Below are 7,737 nucleotides of genomic sequence, written 5' to 3' on the forward strand. Positions count from 1 at the left end.
ATATATCAATATATTTTCATTTTAAACAAACATCTCGTATATATATTTATAATACTTTTAATACTTTGAATAATTCCTTAGTCCGTAGTTAGCGTTTCGATGTTAGTAATTCAATTTTAATGGTTCATTTTTAGATGTTTAATATACCCGCAATAAATAAACCCCCAACGAAATAAATAAAACTCCCATAAAACCCCATCGTATATGTGTTGGTCGAGATTAATCTTGACCCATGGTACCGGTGTTGTCAAATGACGTGTTGCGTACATAAAGTACCGGTGTTGTCAAATGACGTGTTGCGTACAATCATGGGATCTTATGATTAATCTTCTCGTGTTGTTTACGGGTGATCCTGAACCATATGAAATTGAATTATGAGTACATATATATAAAATATCATGTTATCTTAGAAATATGTGATTTATATCTTTTTTTCCAATTGATCCCGTAGTTGAAATGATCTAGGATAACCAATTTTGTTTCGGTCATAGTTTCTTCGTTACAAGTCCGTTTTCGTTGATTCAAATTGCCATCTTCTTGGATCGAGTTCTTCTTTAAGACTATGAACTGTAAATACCTTGGTTTGTATTCAAAATCATACGGCATAAGTGAAACATTAGTGAAACATATGAAGTTAAACATTTTGTTACAAAAAAAAATCATTTAATGACCATTTTTCTAAAAATACTTATACTTTGAAAAACCAAGTTTTACCTTATTAAATTAGCATATATTTAAGTTATATTACAGGTCTTGAAGTATTTTAAAAGTTAAGTTAGAAGGATCTATTTAGTTTGCAAACAAGTTTGAAAACATTCAAACTATGTTCTTGTTGTTAAACTTTTGTACCACAAAATAAGATAGCTATATATATATGAATCGAACAAGGTTATGAACATAGATTCTACCTCAAGTTCCTTGGATAAGTTTGCTGTAAAAGAGGAGTAAGAAGCTAGAATCAAAAGGGTGATAGAAGTGGATGAAAGATTGGAAGTAAGTTGGTGTTCTTGGAAGGTTTTCTTGAAGTGTTTTTGTATGGTTTTCTTATGGTGTTTATGTAAGGTTTTTGAAGCTAGATCTTCTTAGAACTTTACTGAATTGTTGAAGGTGTTTAAGGGTTATAAGTGTGTGTGTTTTAGCTAGGAGATTGAAGTAGTAAATGAATCAAAATGATGATACATATATACTCCTAAAAATGTGATCTTTAAGGATAACATGACAAAATTTTAGTTTGTAATCTTATGTATTTGTCAAACAATAATACAAAAGCAATTACCTTATACCTAGGGTAGTAACAAGGGCTGGTTAGGTGGTGATTTGATGTGTATATACCAATAGTAAATACGTATAGAAGCTAGGTATGATACGAGTACAAATACTCTAGATATACGTATAGAAATTTTGTGAAAAATGGAATGAGGATTCAAATATAGCTATCTTTTGTGAATACACTTATATGATTTTATGTATTTAAGTCTTAAAAGTGAGTAAATACATTACTTATACGATATATGTATAAACATTATAAGTCTTAAGTATTTATGTCAAATAACGTTACGTATAGTTATCGTTTTGAAAACTTAAGTTAGTAGTTTCAAAATATACTTATAACTTATAGTTTTTGATACAAAATAAGATATTAAAACATTCATTAATCATGTTAAATATGTATATATACATATATATACGCAAACGTATAATTATCATATATTGTATAGTTCGTGATATCGTCGGTCAAACTAGACGGTCAAACGTTGTGTAAAACTCTTTTCGGAAATATAAATCTCGACAATTTGGATTACTTATCATGTTGGTAAGTTTTAATTTATGTAAATATTAATCTTATAAGTATAGAACGATCGAAAAAAAAATGCGGGTCAACTTTAGGGTTTTTGCTTATCGTGTCGGAACCATATAGAGATTAGAGTTTAAATTTGGTCGGAAATTTCCGGGTCGTTACACGGGTCTTCCAATATTTATGTCCCACAAATATCTATGAACCTTGGTCGCAACCTTGCCCCACATTCACCATTTGAATGTTAACCAATCCAAGTTCATAATAGTCTAGACCTCACACTTGTTCCCACAAATGTGATCAACTACGGAATTTTGAATAATAGTTTATTCATGGATAAAATATGCAAAATTGGAACATGACTCATAAATAAATTAATACCATAATTATATTAATGAGTTTGAATTAATTCGTTCCGTTACAATACATAAAGTAGATCAATTCCAATCACTAGAATATCGAAGCCCTAATGCACAAACATGTCCCTCATGTTTTGGCCCATGTAAGAGTTTCGTGAGTGGATCCGCAACATTTTGATCTGTGTGAACTTTGTGAATACATATCTTTCTTTTTTCAACCTCATCCCTAATGTAGTTGAATCTCCGCTCAATGTGACGAGTCTTTTGATGAGCACGAGGTTCCTTGATTTGAGCAATCGCACCCTCGTTGTCACAAAAGATCTCAAGAGGGTCCTGAATGGAAGGGACCACTCCTAAGTCGTCGATGAATTTCTTCATCCATGCAGCTTCCTGAGCTGCCAATGAGGCGGCAATGTACTCCGACTCTGTAGTGGATAACGCAACAACTTCCTGTTTCGCACTCTTCCAAGAGACCGCACCACCATTTAACATGAATACATAACCGGATTGTGACCGAGAGTCATCTCGATCAGTTTGGAAACTCGCGTCCACGTAACCTTTTACAGCGAGTTCCTCCTCACCAGACCCATATATAAGAAACATATCCTTAGTCCTTCTAAGGTATTTCAATATACATTTAACCGCAGTCCAATGACTATTTCCTGGGTTATTCTGGTATCTACTTGTCAAGCTAAGAGCGCATGACACATCCGGTCTAGTACATATCATTGCATACATGATAGACCCAATAGCAGATGCGTATGGGACTTTCTTCATTCTCTCTTGTTCATCTTTTGTGGTAGGACACTGAGATGAACTGAGAACGGTTCCCTTTTGAATAGGTACCAAACCTTTCTTAGAGTTTTCCATCTTGAACCTTTTCAAGACCTTATCAATGTATGTACTTTGGCTTAAACCTATCAATCTCTTGGATCTATTCCTATAGATTCCAATCCCCCAATATGTATTGTGCTTCTCCAAGATCCTTAATGGAGAAGCAACTCTTTAGCCAATTTTTGACTTCTTGCATTGTGGTTATATCATTCCCAAATAATAATATATCATCCACATATAGCACAAGGAACATTATAGAGCTCCCACTAGCCTTCTTGTATACACAAGCTTCATCACCATTTTTAATGAAGCCAAATTTCTTTGCCTCTTCATTAAAACGATGATTCCACATTCTAGATGCTTGTTTCAATCCGTAGATTGATTTCTTTAACTTGCATACCTTTTTAGGATTTTTCGGATCGACAAAACCTTCGGGCTGTACCATATAGACATCTTCCTCAAGATATCCATTTAGGAAAGCGGTTTTGACATCCATTTGCCAAATTTCGTAATCATAATGAGCAGCGATGGCAAATAATATCCTAATAGACTTTAGCATTGCCACAGGCGAGAAGGTTTCATCATAGTCAACCCCTTGAGTTTGAGTGAAACCCTTTGCTACAAGTCTAGCTTTGTATGTATCCAAGTTTCCATGTATGTCGGTTTTCATCTTGAAAATCCACTTGCAATCAACTAGCTTAGAGCTAGGAGGTTGCTCAACAAGTTCCCAAACTTGGTTGTCATACATGGATTGCATCTCGGCGTTCATGGCTTCCTGCCATTTATCTTTATCAATCCTTGATAAAGCATCTTCGTAGTTTACCGGTTCATCCAAATCAACCGTATAGCAACCATCCACGAGAAAACCATATCTCTCAGGAGGATTACTAATCCTACTAGATCTTCGAACGTCTTGTGTACCTTGATCATCCTCTTGATCATTTTCAACATCCTCATGTTGAGTGCTAGTGTCAACCAATTGTGTATCATCGGCTTGATCTTGTACCTCTACAAGATCTATTTTCCTTTCACCATCACCTTCCATAAGGAACTTGGTTTCAAGGAATTCCGCTTTCCGAGCAACAAATACCGTTTGCTCGGATGGATCATAGAAGTAATATCCCATGTCATCTTTGGGATATCCTATGAAGATACACTTTGTGGATCGAGCATGTAGCTTATTTGCTACATAACGCTTAGGATAAGCTTCACATCCCCATACTTTCAAGTATGAAAGAGAAGGAGGTTTTCCAAACCACATCTCATGAGGAGTTCGTTCCACTTTCTTGGTTGGGGCTATATTTAAAATACGAGCCGCGGAGCATAGACAATAACCCCAAAATGATAGAGGTAACGAGCTTCTAGCCATCATAGATCGAACCATATCCATTAGGGTTCGGTTCCTCCTTTCGGAAACTCCATTAAGTTGGGGTGTTCCGGGTGGAGTAAGTTGTGATATAATCCCACAACTCCTAAGATGATCTTGGAAGGCATCGCTTAGGTATTCACCTCCTCTATCGGTACGAAGTACCTTAATTGTCTTATTGAGTTGATTTTGTACTTCGTTTTGGTATTCTTTGAATGCTTCAAACGTTTCGTCCTTGTGTCTTAATAAGTAGACATATCCGAAATGACTAAAGTCATCAATGAAAGTAACAAAGTATCTTTCACCATTCCTAGTCATGGGTTTAAAGGGTCCACATACATCCGAATGTATTAAACCCAATAAATCTTTAGCCCTTTCATAAGTGCCTTTGAAAGGTGCTTTAGTCATCTTGCCTTGTAAACAAGATTCACATACATCAAACGAATCCATTTCATTTGATTTCAAAAGTCCTTTTCTTTGAAGTGTATGCATTCGGTTCTTGTTTATATGTCCAAGGCGAAAATGCCATAAATAGGAATCACTCAAATCCCTTTTGAGTTTCTTGGTGCTAGTATGGTATATAGAGCTCGATGATGCGTCATCATGAACCAATTCATAAATTCCATTTGTAGGCGAAGCCTTGAAATAGAATACATTATTTTTAGAAATATGAATGTCATCATCAATAAAATTAACAACGTAACCACATTGTTTTAAGCGAGAAATAGAAATAATGTTTCAACATAAATCCGGTGCATACAAAACATTTTCTAAAATAAGCTCCAATCCACTTGGAAGCTTCAAAACAAATTCTCCTTGAGCTTTAACATGCACCTTTGCACCATTGCCCATATAGAGACTTGATGTTCCCGCTTTATGATCACTTCTTCTGAACCCCTGCAAAGAATTGCAAATATGAGTTCCACATCCCGTGTCTAATACCCATGTATTAGAAGAAGTAATACTAAGCTCTATATATACCATATATATATTACCTGAGGTTTGCCCTGCATCCCTCTTGTCCTTCAACTCTTTAAGATACACCGGACAGTTTCGTTTCCAATGACCCATCTCACCGCAACCGAAACATGGGTCTTCCTTGGGGTTTGCCTTCTCGGCTACCTTTTGCTTCTTAGCCTTGTTGATGGTTGGGGTAACCATCTTCCCCTTCCCTTTGCCTTGATGGGCGGGTCCTTTTCTCTTAGCCACTTTTGGCTTAGAGGTGTTACCTTTAGACCCACCTTGATCGATTGCTAACACGGGTAAAGCCCTTTTACCCATGCTTGTTTCCGCCGTCCTAAGCATACCATGAAGCTCACCTATACTCTTATCCATCCCATTCATGTTGTAATTAATTACAAATTGATCAAACCTCTTTGATAGGGAGTTAAGGATAAGATCGGTGGCTAACTCATTAGATATGTTAAGGTTAAGACGGTTAGCACGATCGATAAGGCTTTTCATCTTAAGTACATAAGATGAAACCGATTGGGTGTCGTCCATACGACAAGCATGAAGCGCCCGAACCGTTTCGAAATGCTCAACACGTGCTTGTTGGAGAAACATCTCCTTCAATTGTGTTATCATGTCGTATGCGCTATGATGCTCGAAATCCTTTTGGAGTTCGGGTATCATAGTCCCAAGCATTAAGCATGAGACTTGAAGGGAGTCGTGGCAATACTTATCGTAAGAGGCCATTGCCTCCACATCACTCTCATCCGGTTGATCGGGAATGGGGTCCTCAAGCACATACATTTTATCCTCTTGTTTGAGGACAATCCGAAGATTGCAGAACCAATCCATAAAGTTTGTATGGTTGAGTTTGTCTTTCTCGAGGAGAGACCGTAACGATAGGTTGTTAAAGTTAAGTGGTGCGTTGTTCATGTTGTTGTTGTTGTTATTAGCGGCCATCTACAAAATTCAACAAAGTTCTTTTAAGTATTGATTTCAAATTTAATAAACAATACCCTTTTAATTTGTTTTATTAAATATTAGAATCCAACGGTAAATCAAATTTCGGTTAGGTGACCTTTATCCCGTCATTTGATTTAGCTAGGTAGTCTTAATGACAATTGCAATCCTTTTGCAACTTCTAAGTTATGGGATCATGCAATCCTTTTGCATGGCATATTAATCCCATCAACGCCTATTTGTTCCTCATGCTTCGGTGACCCTAAGTTCATGATTCCCAAATCAAGTCGTCTTACTTGTGTAGACATGTAGACTTAACATACAAGTGGTTAGGTGACCTTTATCCCACATGTATGCGAAGTGTACCTTATTCACATTAGTTCACTCATGACGGTTAGGTGACCTTTATCCCATCAAGAGATTCCTAATATGTCTAAGTGTTTCCACAAAAGGATGGCGTTTAACTTGTTTGCCTTGTTATAGTAAAGGGATTTTAGGTTTTCTATATTCTAGTTTAGAAAACAAAGTGCTATACACCAACATGCATTTGGTGTGTAGTATTTTTATGAAAAACCCATTTTCATGTCCTTTTAGTAAACCAATTACCATTTCATTGCTTTTTAAATAAACCATTTTATTTAGGTCTAATAACCAATTATTAGTGTCATTTTGTTATGTTTTATTATAACCAATTATAATGTATTATGCAAGTGGTAAACATGTGATGATCTTGTAGCAACCAAACATACAAACATACATAAACATGCATAACAAGGTGTTCACAATCAAGAGCCATTTTGGTGGACATTTGTTTAGCCAAAAAACAAATGTCACCTAAGGGGTTAACCAAAGTAAGAGATTTTTAACCAAAATCTCCCACTAAATCTTGTAACTTCATAAGCTCCATCTTGTAATCTTCTTCATGAATCTTCACTTTCATTTTACAAAATCATATCCTAATACAATTTTTCTAGAAAATGAAATAACAACCTATTCTATTTTACAAACCAAAATAGAACAAATTACATGGAAAAATTACAAGATTACATACAACTTATTACAAACCAAAATTACAAAATTATTACAAATCATATGAATGAATATTTCAACCAAATCAACCAAACATACAACCACATGGTCTAGGCTCGATTGTGAACAACAACATAACAATAATCTTGGCCAAATTTGAAGTCCAAACCCACTTTTGGAACCCCAAATAATTCGGCCAAGCCATCATCCCCACCAAAACTCAAAATTTTTACATTCTACTTTCATGCATGTTGGTAGATTGTAAAGAAAGTGAGTTTACTAGCCAAAAACAAGAAGCATATTAACAAGACTTTGGCTCTAGATACCATTGATGGAATTCTTCACATAAACAAGTCACAAAACCCATTTGTATATGTATATATATTCGTGTATATATGTGTATAAAGCGGAAGCATTTTACAAGTTTATGCATGCAAAGTTTT

This window comes from Rutidosis leptorrhynchoides, chromosome 10 (assembly GCF_046630445.1).
Source record: "Rutidosis leptorrhynchoides isolate AG116_Rl617_1_P2 chromosome 10, CSIRO_AGI_Rlap_v1, whole genome shotgun sequence".
Taxonomy (NCBI): domain Eukaryota; kingdom Viridiplantae; phylum Streptophyta; class Magnoliopsida; order Asterales; family Asteraceae; genus Rutidosis; species Rutidosis leptorrhynchoides.